Consider the following 14,565-nt stretch of genomic DNA (forward strand, 5'->3'; position numbering starts at 1 on the left):
GGTGGGATTGTTGTCAGTACAGGCTTGATGGGCTGAATGGCTTCCTTCTCTACAGTAGGGATTCTATGACTTTATGAAATGCGCGTTCAACAGTTGAAATAGAAAATGTTGGAAATACACAGCAGATCAGGCAGCATCTGTGGGGAGAAACAGAGCTATCCCTTCCACACCCCATCATCTTTGGGCGGAATTTTACCATGTTTTTCTTTCAGTGTTGACTTGCGCAGGAAAAGCAGAGGGTAGCCCTGCCAATTGGCTTCCTGGCTTTTCCCGCCAGCTTTTCAAACACATGGAAAAAAAATAGAAATGTGGGGAGTGGTCATATGGGTGGCACAGGCTCTGTGTGAACTACCCTCCAGCAATCACAGACCCTGACATATTGATATGCCATTTTTAATCGGTGCCCCAATTTGAAAGAAATAAACATGAAGGCAGAAATAAAATGAAAGGGAACATCTCCCACATATACAGAGAACCACCCCACTGAAGCTCTCTGTCAGAGAACCTCCATCGCCTCATAGACAAGGGAACCCCTCCTCTCCTGGGGGACCTCCCCCACGGACCCGAACCTCCCCTCCCACCATGGACAATGCTGCCTGGCAGTGCCAAGGTACTGCCTGAGCATGAACCTTTCCCCTCTGGGACTTACTTTTGCGCTCCCAGCAGGGACAGTTTGCCAGGTATCTGGTTGTCCAGATTTTTTGTGAATCCTGCCCATGTGATGTCAGCTGGCAGTGGAGAATTCCTCACCTGGGGATAGTCCGCTGAGTGTATTTAAATGAATACAAACAATGTGGAAATGACCTCCCCTCCCTTATTATGCCCTTGCCCTATAAGACTACTTTGTCATTCAGTCTCTCTTGACTTCCAACTTATGACAGACCTTCCTTTTGTCCTTGTCTCACCCAAAACCCATGAGATCACTAGCATTTCGAGTTCTGATGAAATGCCTGACCTGCTGTGTATTTCCAGCCATTTTCTGTTTTATAATTCAGGCTTCCAGCATTCGCAGTATTCTGTGTTTCGATATTGGTAGCTGGTGTTTGCTTTTTGAGGTTCCCAATGATGCCATGATGGGGGACGGACCTGTGCATATGTTTAAAAGCATTACTGCTGAACTCTCAGTGCATTCGTAGAGTGGTCGGAAGATAGTCAGCACTGGTGTCCACGTTAACCTGCTTTTAGATAATCAGCGTCAGTTTGGATGTTGTTTTGCTGATAATGTCTCCTTGTCATTTGCTGCAAGACAGTCACGGATATCCTGAGATTGTGAACGAGGCTATTTAAACAAAGTCTCTCTCTCTCTCTCTCACTACATAAACAAACGTTTGCAATTTCCCTCAATGCTTTTTGATTTTTGCTTCAGATTCTGACAACTGGAGTTTTTATCTTTGACTGCTGCCTTGTGCTAGGCACTGAAGTTGTAGTCAGACTGAATGGGATCCAACTCTGAGATTAGAGGTCCTCCTATCTGGACCTATAATATTCATATCACCTCTGTGCTTGCTGACCTACATTGGTTGACAGTCAAGCAATGTCATAGAGTCATAGAATTTTACAGCACAGAAAGAGGCCCTCCATCAAAGTTCCATCTATTGTAAATTCATTTTCCATTGGTATTTAGCCTTGTATGTGATGGTGTTTCAAGTGCTTATGGGTGGCATGGTGACGTAGTAGTTAGCACTACTGCCTCACATCGCCAGGGATCTGGGTTCGATTTCAGCCTTGGGTGACTGTCTGTGTGGAGTTTGCATGTTCTTCTCCTGTCTGTGTGGATTTCCTCCAGATGCTCTGGTCTCCTTCCACAGATGTGTAGGGTCAGGTGGATTGGCCATGCTAAGTTGCTCCTGAGTATCATGGGGATTCACAGTAAGAAGTCTCACAACACCAGGTTGAAGCCCAACAGGTTTATTTGGTAGCAGAAGCCACTAGCTTTCGGAGTGCTGCTCCTTCATCAGGTGAGTTGGGAGCTCTGATCACAAACAGGGCATATAAAGGCTACACAGTTGACAGAATACTGATTAGAATCCAAGTCTTTACAGCTAATCAAGTGTTAAAAGTGCAGACAATGTAAGTGGAGATAGCATTAAGCATAGGTAAAAGAGATGTGTATTGTCTTCAGACAGGGCAATAAGTGAGATGTTGCAAGCCCAGGCAAGTCATGGGGATTACAGATAGCGTGACGTGAACCCGAGATCCTGGTTGAGGCCGTCCTCATATGTGCAGAACTCGGCTATCAGTCTCTGCTCAGTGACTTTGCACTGTTGTATGCCGTGAAGGCCGCCTTAGAGAACGTTTAACTGGAGATCAGAGGCCGAATGCCTGTGACCGCTGAAGTGTTCGTCAACAGGAAGAGAACAGTCTTGCCTGCTGATTGCCGAGTGGTGTTCATTCATCCGTTGTCGTAGCATCTGCATGGTCTCCCCAGTGTACCATGTCCCGGACTACACACTTCAACCAGATGAAGTCGAAGTTCTCAGTCGAGGGCTCAATTTCTGCCCCACCACCAAAATGGACCCGTCAGCCTCGTAGCAGACACAGAGCATCAGGCGAATGAGGCTGCGAGAATTCTTCCACAAACCCCAAGAGGCCAACAGCGAACCCAATGAGACAGCCAATGAACCAGAACAGCCGACAGAGAGATCCACAGTGCAGCAACCAAAGAGGAAAGAATCCAATTGGACTCCTCCGGAAGGCTGCTGCCCTCCACTTGATTGGCCCAAGCCACCAGGAGGTGCGTCAATACCAGATTCATCAACCGCACTCACAAGACAGCCCTGAACATCACTCAAGCACAATGCAGCATCCGTGCTCTCAAGACTAACTGCAACATTGTCATCAAACCAGTAGACAAAGGAGGGGCCATCGTCATACTGAACAGAATGGGTTACTGCAAAGAAATGTACCGACAATTGAATAACGAGGAACACTACAGACAGTTACCTGCAGATCCGACCAAAGAATACACCCATCAACTCAACACTCTGATCAAGGCCTTTGATCTGGACCTTCAGAGCACCCTCCATGCCCTCATTGGAGATCTCTACTGCCTCCCAAAGATACAAAGGTAAACGCACCCGGCTGTCCCATCGTATCGGGCAATGGGATCCTGTGCGAGAGCCTCTCCGGCTACGTCGAGGGCATCCTGAAACCCATTGCACAAAGAACCCCCAGCTTTTGTCGCGACACTACGGACTTCCTACAGAAACTCAGCACACATGGAGCACTTGAACTAGGAACACTCCTCGTCACAATGGATGTCTCGGCACTCTACCCCCACGAAGTTGGCATTGCTGCAACTGCCTCAGTACTCAATGCCAGTTTCCAGATGCAATTTTACAACTCGTCTGCTTCACCCTGGACCACAATGTCTTCACCTTCAACAACCAGTTCTTCATCCAGACACACAGAACAGCTATGTGGACCAAATTTGCACCTCAATATGCCACCATCTTCATGCACAGGCCTGAACAAGACTTCTTCACCACACAGACCTTCAACCGATGCTATACACTAAATACATCGATGACATTTTCTTTTTTTGGACTCATGGTGAACAATCACTGAAACAACGATATGATGACATCAACAAGTACCATCCCACCATCAGACTCACCATGCCCTACTCCCCAGAATTGGTTGCATTCTTGGACACATTCATCTCCATCAAGGACGGTCACCTTAGCACCTCACTGTACCGCAAGCCCACAGATAACCTCACAGTGCTCCACTTCTCCAGCTTCCACCCTAAACATGTTAAAGAAGCCATCACCTACGGACAAGCCCTCCTCATATAGAGGATCTGCTCAGATGAGGAGGATCGCAACAGACACCTCCAGGTGCTGAAAGATGCCCTCATAAGAACAGGATACGGTGCTCAACTCCTCAATCAATAGTTCCGATGTGCCACAGCAAAAAGCCGCACTGACCTCCTCAGAAGACAAACACGAGATACGGTGGGCAGAGCACCCTTCATTGTCCAGTACTTCCCCAGAGCAGAGAAGCGACAACATCTTCTCCGGAGTCTTCAACATATCATTGATGAAGACAAACATCTTGCCAAGGCCATCCCCAAACCCCCACTTCTTGCCTTCAAACAACTACACAACCTCAAACAGACCATTGCCTGCAGCAAACTACCCAGCCTTCAGGAGAACGGTGACCTCAACACCACACAACCCTGCCACAGCAACCTCTGCAAGACATGGATGCCGTCATCTCATGTGAGAACACCATCCACCAGGTACATGGTACATACTCTTGCAACTTGGCCAACATTGTCTACCTGATACGCTGCAGGAAAGGATGTCCCGAAGCATGGTACATTGGGGAGACCATGCAGATGCTGCAACAACGGATGAATGAACACTGCTCGACAATCACCAGACCAGACTGTTCTCTTCCTGTTGGCGAACATCTGAGCGATCACGGGCATTTGGCCTCAGATCTTTGGGTAAACGTTCTTCAAGGCGGCCTTCACGACACTCAACAGCGCAGAGTTGCTGAGCAGAAACTGATAGCCAAATTCCGCACACACAAAGACAGCCTCAACCCGGATCTTGGGTTCATGTCACACTATCTGTAACCCCCATGACTTGCCTGGGCTTGCAACATCTCACTTACAGTCCTGTCTGGAGACGATACACATCTCTTTAACCTATGCTTAATGCCCTCTCCACTCACATTGTCTGCTCCTTTAAGACTTGATTAGCTGTAATTCTAATCGCATTCTAATCAGTATTCTGTGAACTTGAGTGTGTGTCTTTATATGTCCTGTTTGTGATCAGAACTCCACACTCACCTGACGAAAGAGCAGTGCTCTGAAAGCGAGTGGCATTTGCTACCAAATAAACCTGTTGGACTTTAACCTGGTGTTGTGAGACTTCTTTCTGTGTTTACCCCAGTCCAATGCTGACATCTCCACATCATGTTGGGGGATTAACAGGGTAAATATGGGAATAAGGCCTGGGTGGAATTGTTGTCAGTTCAGGTTCGATGGACCTGTTGGCTTCCTTCTGCACTGTAGGGATTCTATGACTCTCTGATCCAAATGCTTCTTAAATTCTTTGAGAGTCTCCGTCACTACCATCGTTTCATGCAGTGAGTTCCAGTTACACCCCCCGGGTGAGAAAGACGTTTCTCAAATCCGCTGCCCCTTGCCTTAACTCCATGCTGCTTACCGAAAATCAGTACCATTTGAAAATTCTCATCCTTGTTTTCAAAACTCTCCGTAAAGGCCTCTACCTGTCCCTATCTGTCATCTCTTCCAACCCCAGACTCTCCGTGACAGGAATTGATAATAGGGCAACTTCTGTTGTGAATTTGCAGATTCCAATGTTGTATACTGTTCGTGTAATGCTCATTAAGAGGGAAAGTTTACCAATTGCCTTGCTCCCTTGAGTATCTTGCTCGAGTCAGTCCAGCTCATGAACAGCCACAACCACCACCCCCCTCCCCTGCCCCGCAAGAGCCACAAAGTTGATAACAGACAATGGCGGGAACAGCTAGTGAAGAGTCCAACAACAGGGAGATGATGCATGGAAAATGTCGGCAGGACGAAGAGAGTGTGGCAAAATCATCATCTGAACTCCAGAAAAGGCAGCCGTCAAAGAAAGCCATGGGGAAAATCCCATCTTCACCAGGATGCTTCCACCACCTGGAAACAAGTGTGGGAGATGTCAGCGTTGGACTGGGTTGGGCACAATAAGAAGTCTCACGACACCAGGTTAAAATCCAACAGGCTTATCCGGAATCATGAGCTTTCAGAGTGCTGCTCCTTCTTCAGGTGACTGGCCCAGTCACCTGATGAAGGAGCAGCGCTCTGAAAGCTCGTAATTCCAATTAAACCTATTGGACTCTAACCTGGTGTTGAGAGACGTCATACTGTAACTATCTGGAAAGCCTAGGTTAGGCTGAGAAGTGGCAAAACTGGCATCACGGTTTTAAGGCCAAATCAAGTTGTTGCATTTCTGTGAACTTTTAAGGTTGTGGTTGAATGGTGGTTTTGCCAACAGATTGAAATTTTGATATTATGGTAAACTTTTTATTGAAAGCACAGCTAAGTATGTCACGGTTTTGGTCATTTTCTTTGGGTTGTGGGCACAGTCGCATTTCAGTGAATGTTTACATTTTTCCAATTTCAGATCTACGGGGTTGAATCATCTCGTGTGTTCTGCGGATCTGTAGACGCTCGTGGGGTAAGTGAAATTTATTTTCTAATTGAATTTATTTCAAAAAAGATCTAAATTTTCCAGCAGTTTAAGGTAGTGGGTATATGTGCGTCCCACTGCTGAGCACTTATTTTTAAACCAGTTATGGCTGCATTGGGGTCTTTCAGTATGGCGTGGGGAAGAGAATGTATTATTCCATATCTTTACAGAACTGTAGTTATGCGTAACAACACGGGTATCATTCAGTGTGTCCATGAAAAAGTTTATTTATTAATCACAAGTAGGCTTGCGTTAACACTGCAATGAAGTAACTGTGAAAATCCCCTAGCTGCCATATTCTGGCGCCTGTTCGGGTACACTGAGGGAGAATTTAGCACGGCCGCGCAACCCACCAGCACATCTTTCACACTGTGGGAGGAAACTGGAGCACCGAAACCCACGCAGACACGGGTAGAGCTTACAACTCCACACAGACAGTGACCCAAGCCGGAGGCGGGTAGAATTAGGGACCTTGCTGTGAAGGATCCTCTTGGGGAGAGTGATCATTATATGGTGGAGTTTCTGGTGCAGATGGAGGAGGAGAAAGTGGGTTCCCGGACACGCGTACTTTGTTTGAATAGAGGGGAGTACGGTAGGATGAGAGAAGAATTGGCGAATGTGGACTGGGGGAGCACGTTGGAGGGAGGGTCTGCTGAGGAGCAGTGGAGGATCTTTAAGGAGATCTTTCTTGGTGCTCAGCGGAAATTTATTCCGATGGTCAAAAAGGACAGTAGGAGGAGAGGTAATAAGCCGTGGATAACAAAGGAGGTGAAGGAAAGTGTTAAATTAAAAGCGGAGGAATTTAGAATAGCTAAGAGTAGTGGGCGAGAAGAGGATTGGGAGAGGTTTAAATGTCAATAAAGATTGACAAAGAAGTTGATAAAGAAGGGTAGGAGAAACTATGAAGCTGGGCTAGCGCTTAATATAAAAAAGGATAGCAAGAGTTTTTATAAATATATAAAAAGGAAGAGGCTGGCTAGGGTGAATGTTGGTCCTTTAGAGGATGAGAAAGGGGACCTAGTGGTAGGGGATGGGGATATGGCTAAGGTATTGAATAACTTTTTTGTTTCTGTCTTCACGGAGGAGGACGTGAATAATTTGCCGGGTGTTAGCGATGGAAAGGTGGTAGGACTGGAGGATCTTAATGACATTACTGTTACTGGAGAGGCGGTGCTCGACAGACTGGAGGGGCTGATTGTGGACAAGTCCCCAGGACCAGATGGAATGCATCCGAGGGTTCTGAAAGAAATGGCGGAGGTGATAGTGGATGCCTTGGTGGTTATTTTCCAGACGTCGCTGGATTCCGGGGAAGTGCCGGAGGATTGGAAAACAGCTAATGTTACGCTGTTGTTTAAGAAGGGTGCCAGGCAAAAGGCAGGGAATTATAGGCCTGTTAGTTTAACGTCTGTGGTAGGTAAAATGTTAGAATCCGTCATCAAGGAGGAAATTGCGAGGCATCTTGAAGGGAACTGCTTGATAGAGCAGACGCAACACGGTTTCATTAAAGGGAAGTTGTGTCTGACAAATTTACTGGAGTTCTATGAGGATGTGTCTAGGGCGGTGGATAGAGGAGAGCCGGTGGATGTGGTCTTTCTGGATTTTCAGAAGGCGTTTGACAAATTACCTCACAAGAGGTTATTGCAGAAGGTCGAGGGACATGGAGTTGGGGGTAGGGTGTTGGCATGGATAGAGGATTGGTTGTCGAATAGGAGGCAGAGAGTGGGGGTCAACGGGTGCTATTCGGATTGACGGATGGTGACTAGTGGAGTGCCCCAGGAGTCGGTGCTGGGGCCTCAGTTTTTTACCATTTATATAGATGATCTGGAGGAGGGAACCGAGTGTAGGGTGTCGAAATTTGCTGATGACACCAAGATTGGGGGAACGGCAAATTGTGCGGAGGGTGTGGAGAGTCTGCAGAAGGATCTAGATAGGCTGGGCGAGTGGGCCAGGAAATGGCAAATGGAATTTAATGTTGGCAAGTGCGAGGTGGTCCACTTTGGTAGGAATAATGGTAGGAAGGACTATTACTTACGTGGCGAAAATCTGCAGCAGGCGACGGTGCAGAGGGACCTCGGGGTCCTTGTGCATGAGTTGCAAAAACCCAGCTTGCAGGTGCAGCAGGTGGTCAGGAAGTCGAATGGGATGCTGGCCTTCACAGCGAGGGGGATTGAATATAAAAGTAGGGAGGTCTTGCTGCAGCTGTATAGGACATTGGTGAGGCCGCAGCTGGAGTACTGTGTGCAGTTTTGGGCGCCGCACCTGCGCAAGGATATTTTGGCCTTGGAGGGAGTGCAGAGGAGGTTTACTAGGCTGATACCGGAGTTGAGGGGGTTGAGCTATGAGGAGAGGCTGAATAAATTAGGCTTGTACTCGTTAGAGTTTAGAAGAATGAGGGGAGATCTCATTGAGATGTATAAGATGATGAATGGGATGGATGGGATAGAGGTGGAGAGACTCTTCCCGCTCAAAAAAGACAGTAGGACTAGGGGGCACAGCCTCAAGATAAAGGGGGGGTGGTTTAGAACGGAGTTGAGGAAGAACTTCTTCACTCAAAGGGTGGTGAATCTCTGGAATTCTCTGCCCTTTGAAGTGGTGGAGGCTGCCTCGCTAAATATTTTTAAGACGCGGGTTGATGGGTTTTTGATAAGAGAGGGGATTAAGGGTTATGGGGAGAGGGCGGGAATGTGGAACTGAGCCACGACTGATCAGCCATGATCTTATTGAATGGCGGGGCAGGCTCGAAGGGCTGGATGGCCTACTCCTGCTCCTATTTCTTATGTTCTTATGAATTGAACCCGGGCCTCTGTCGCTATGAGGCAGCAGTGCTAACCACTGTGCCACCCCATGATAGAATGATAGAAGAGAAACAGTTATCAAACGAATATTCAGCATAGCCATAAATCAGTCACCAATGAAAGTTTGCTTGGCTCTTCAAACTAATGTGGGTGGTTGGTAATTCCATCAAACTACCTACACGATTGAACCATTACATTGAATGTGGGCACTATCAAGAGCTAAGAAATGTTGGTGGGTGCAGAAACTGGATGTCATTAAAAGAGTTGGAAAATTGGCCAGTTAACTTATCAAAGGCAGGAAAATCCAACCGCTTGTTTTTCTCTGTTTGATGATTTTTATATTTGCCGCAGTAAGGTTTAATTTCATTTTTGCATTTGTGCTTTGGTCTGTGGATCTGAGTGAGGATTCAGTGTTATGGCATTGTACCAACACCCTTGGCCAAAGTGTGGGAACTGTACTGCTCCAGACTGTAACATGGTGTCAGGCGTAAGATTCTATTGTGGCGAGCATTTTCTACTGTGTGGGGCGTGAGGGAATTGATGAAGTTACTTGTGGTTTCACTTTAACAAATTCACCCCAGTTGTTCTCACGTTTTCTGTCTCAGGGGTGGGAGTTGCAGTGGGGGAACCAGAGAAGGTTCTGCACAATGTGTTTTCTTGGAATTTGTCCTCTGGTATTTTTGGAATAGTTCCACAGACTTGTTAAGCAAGTCTTGTTAAGTAAGTGACCACTTAATAAGGCTAATGTAATGAGTGCATGACTAATATCTTGTGTTAAGGTCTGTAGCTCTGTGTGTTTGGATTGTAATGCTAGTTGCTTAAGTTTAAAGTTTATTTATTGGTCACAAGTAGTCCTACATTAACAGTGCAGTGAAGTTACTGTGAAAATCCCCTAGTTGCCACACTCCGGCGCCTGTTCGGGTACACAGAGGGCAAATTTAGCATAGCTAATGTACCTAACAAGCATGTCTTTCAGACTGTGGAAGGAAACTGGAAGACAGGTGGAAACCCACACAGACATCGGCAGAATGTGCAGACTGAACACACAGTGACTCAAGCCAAGAATTGAACCCAGGTCCCTGGCACTATGAGGCAATACTGCTAACCACTGTGCTACTGTGCTGCCCATAAATAGCTCCAAACATTATAGAGAAGTTTTTATGAAACCTGTACAAAACTGTGCTTAGGCTCTGCTTGGAGTGCTATTCTGCCCTCTATACCACACAGAGGATATAGAGGCACTGGAGAAGATGCAAAAATGTTCTGGGAATGATACAATTGAGAACTTGTGATAACAGATTGGGGCCCCTTTGTATGGAAAAGCCAAGTTGAGATCAAATTCTTTGATATTGTGGTAGGGTTCACTAGGAAAGATATAGGGACGCTTCCACTTTTGGAAAGTAGCAAACCAGGGCTTATAAGTTTAATACAAACTCCATAAGGAATTCAGGAGAAATTGGTTTGAATGTATAGAGGAAGTAAATAGTGTTTATATATTTAAGGGGAAGCTAGGTAAGTACATGAAGGAGGAGGAAACCAGATACATTGATATGGTCAAATGAAGTAAGGCTTGAAGAGGCACAAGAAGAGCTGAAACAAGCTAAGTTAAATTAAAACAAGCACACGGAGAATCAGACACAACACAGAATAGTTGTGTTATTGTGGGGTGGAAGTGGAAATAGCAGAGATTAGAGAGATGCCAAGCTTTGAACTGTTATCTGCAAGGGATAAGAACATAAGATGTAGGAGCAGACTTAAGCCATTCGATCATGGTTGATAATCTCATCCCCATTTTCCTGCTTTCTCCCTTGTAACCCTTAGTCTCCTTATTGATCAAGAATCTATCTATTTCAGTCTTAAAAATACTCAATGACCTGGCCTCCACAGTCCTCTGTGGCAGAGAGTCCCACAGATTCATCACCCTCTGGCTGAAGAAATTCCTCTTCATCTCAGTTTCAAAGGAGCATCCCTTCACTCTAAGGTTGTGCCCTCAAGTTCTAGTCTCTCCCACAAGCGAAAACAAACATCCTCTCCACATCCACTCTATCTAGGTCTCTCAGTAATCTCTAATTTTCAATTAGATCTCCCTTCATCCTTCTAAACTCCATCGAGTACAGACCCAGACTCCTCAACTGCTCCTTACATGAGAAACCCTTCAATCCTGGGATCGTTCCTGTGAACCTCCTCTGGACCCCCTCCAAGACCAGCACATCCTTCCTTAGGTCTGGGGCCCAAAGCTGCTCACAATATTCCAGATGGGGCCTGACCAGAGCGTTATACGGCCGCAGCAATACATCCCTACTCTTGTATTCTAGCCCTCTGGAAATGAACACTAACATTGAATTTGCCTTCCTAACTGCCAGCTGAACCTACATGTTAACCTGAAGAGAATCCTGAACCAGGTCTAAATCTAACAGATCACAAATCTCACGATGTTTGCATTCCTGGGGCCAGAATTGAGATCTTGTTGACCAAAAGAATTGGATATACGGCAGAACATTTTGAAAGAATGGTCTTGAACCAGACTAGACCTGTGGTTATTTTTTCCAGATATATTGAGGTCATGGTGTGTTGCTAATGCATATTACACAACAACTTGTGTTATGTCTTTACTGGGCCAGTCACAATATAATCTGCGCTCTCCATACCCATACCTCACTGCCACATCACTGGCTTTTGCCTGGGAGCTATTAGTACGTAATCCTACTTTAAATTATCCACAGCTGTTCCTATTTGTTTGTTGCAAATTGGTTTGAGTTTCAGAGCCAGCATGGTACATTGTTTGCATTTGGTTCCTTTATCTTAATCCGCCAAATTGGTGTATCGCTGTGAAATTTACACTGTATTTCGCAAACTGTGAAGGCAGCAGAATGTAAATGCTGGTGTTAAAAAGCAATCTCAGTAGAGTTTGTTTTTGTATTCTGGTGTTTTTACAGTATTTAAAGCAGGACTTTGTAGAAAAACACTCAAGACATGACACCTTCCGAGTTGTCTTTGTTAATGCTGCTTTACCATTAACACGTGAACTGTGGTTTCCTGCTGCTTCACGCTTGACCACACTTGTTAAGCAAATATATAGGCGGAAGTCCTGGGGATGTGAGTGACAAAGAAGCCTTCTGCCTTAAGAGTGCCTAGGTAAAGCCCCTTAAAGTTAACCATATTTTCCACTTAGAAATACAAATGGGTGCAACTGTAAAATGATGTAACGATTTTGCACCCCTACTTGGGTCAACTCCCAACTTCCAGACAAATAGCCGTGAAATGGAGTGACAGGGTGGCACAATGGTTAGCACTGCTGCCTCGCAACGCCAGGGATTCAATTCCGGCCTTAGGTCACTGTCTGTGTGGAGTTTGCACGTTCTGCCCTTGTGTACGTGGGTTTGCTCCGGTTTCCTCCCACAGTCCAAAGATGTGCAGGTTAGATGGATTGGCCGTGGTAAGTTGCCCCATAGTGTCAGGGAGATTAGCAGCATAAGAGCGCGGGGTCAAGGGGCTAGAGCCTGGGTAGGAATTTTGTCAGTGCGGACTCGATGGGCTGAATGGTCTCCTTCTGCACTGCAGGGATTCTACGAAATATATTCGCAAGGTTACTTCTACAATCTGGGTGAAATTGTAAAGGTTCAGAAGTGTGTTGTCTGGTTGCACGGATGATAGGTTACAAGCTCACACTTGGTGTTTGTGTTACAACCGTTACTGATTAAGTGATTTAATAGCATAAAACATGATTATTTTTGTTTGTGAGGTGGTGGAGCAGGGGAAGTATCTGTTCTTCAAGCTCTTAAACAGGAGCTCTTAAACAATTGAATTAACTTTTAGCATGTACGGGTCTCCTGCTTTTCTTTTGATTTTATGGTGATCTATACGAAAGGCTGCGAAGGTTTTAAAAGAGGAACAAAAAGAGTTGGCCTTTGAAGCAGTGTTGGCAGGAAGAGCAGAAATTCTTAAATGAAGTTGCAATGGACAGTGACCGGTTATAAATAAATATTGAAATTGTTCACGTAATATTTGCTTTAAATAGTTCATCGGCAGGCCATAAGACTCTCTGTGTAGCTCTGTTAACTGTCAGCTTTTGTGGACACTGTTTTGTTTAGTGTAGCGTCTTTCACATGAGATGAAGTCCATTTATTAAGTTTTACCAAAGTCCGAGTGTAAATTTTAAAATGCATTTTGGTTTCACCGGCATCCAAACATCTCTTTAGCTTCTGGGGGGTTGGGGGGGGGGGGGGGGGGGAATCCCTTGGTGTCTTAGAAACGAAGGGGAATTTTTCTTTATAAAAGCAAATTGCTGCGGATGCTGGAAAATCTCAGCAGGTCTGGCAGCATCTATAAAGAGAGAAAAGAGCTGGCCTTTCAAGTGTTAAAGCTGAAAGGCAAAGAAAGTGGGAGATATTTACACTGCAGAGCAGGGGAATGAAAGATGAGTCATAGCCACAGAAACAAGTGGAAAGCCTAAGAGGTGCATGGGGATTTTTCTTTGCTGCTGATTAAGGTTGTGCGAGTACCACAGCCTGGACATATCTGCCAAACACTTGTTCTTTCAAAACTAATCAAAGTTGAACAGAGTGTGAAGATTTTGGAGGATCATTCAGAACACCTCAACATTTTTCTTGGAGGTTTCAGTACATGACAACCTGTATCTGATTGTACCTTCCAGTTCGTACCAGGGTGAAAGTTCCTTATCATGTTCCTTTATTTTCCTTATCAAGCTGACCCTAAACTAGTTGGCAAAGAATGAAACTAATCACAAGTACTTTTGATAGTTGGCTTATTTGCAGAATGCAGCATTACGTATGTCAGCACCCAACTTATGAATAGTCTCATTTTATACTCAGTAAGCTCAACAATAAACTGGTGGGCAAATTAATAAGTCACATTGAAATGATAACGCCTTAAAGGGGCACTGTAAATGTAATGACTTCAATCAGGTCATTGAGGTTGGCCTATTGGAATACAGATTTAAGGAGTCAATTGAGAGCCAATCAGGGAGTCTTTTCCTTATATTTAACCGGGAATGACAGTTCCCCTGGCACTCCCAAAGGTAGACTGTTGACTGATAACCTCTGTGTACTGCTAGTAGAATTGTAAATAAGGGGATTTTGGTGAAGGGACTTCTGCCTTGGCAGACTTATTACAATAACAGAATAAATCTTCTGAATAAAACTTACCTAACAGTCTCTCTTTATAAGTGCTCAAAGTATTTAATTAAACAACAGTCTTCACCTCTGTGTCTGAACAATTTAATGAAAACATTAACATTATTTATCATGTCAGAGGATTCATGATTCTCGACTAAAGTAAACCGATTTTATCTCGTCTTTAACTAGTAAGCAGAAGTGTGGAAAGCAAATTGGGGGGAAAAAAATACACCATTTATTTTTAATACGATGCAGCAATGTTTTGAAGATTACACTTGAGTGATTGGAGACTCCAGGCCAATCCAGAGGGGTATGCAACTGTATTTTGGCCACAAGCAGTGTAAATCCATTGTACTGTCCATCTGGATTTCATAAAGTACTCTGGGGCAGCCTCTGCACCATCACATGGTGTCTTCTCTTGCCTAT

The 14,565-nt window shown here is 45.2% G+C and overlaps 1 protein-coding gene across 1 annotated transcript in view; it reads left to right on the plus strand.

Annotated features, from left to right (window-relative positions):
- LOC145342905 (tyrosine-protein kinase JAK2-like) overlaps positions 1-14,565 on the plus strand; it is a 270,756-nt gene that overhangs the window by 72,029 nt on the left and 184,162 nt on the right. Inside the window, exon 2 of the mRNA XM_080188485.1 lies at positions 6,144-6,197. The gene's annotated coding sequence lies outside the window, so the exon portion shown is untranslated. The remainder of the gene's footprint in view (positions 1-6,143; positions 6,198-14,565) is intronic.

Source organism: Carcharhinus amblyrhynchos, chromosome 5, assembly GCF_965287045.1.
Source record: "Carcharhinus amblyrhynchos chromosome 5, sCarAmb.v2.hapA, whole genome shotgun sequence".
Classification (NCBI taxonomy): Eukaryota; Metazoa; Chordata; class Chondrichthyes; order Carcharhiniformes; family Carcharhinidae; genus Carcharhinus; species Carcharhinus amblyrhynchos.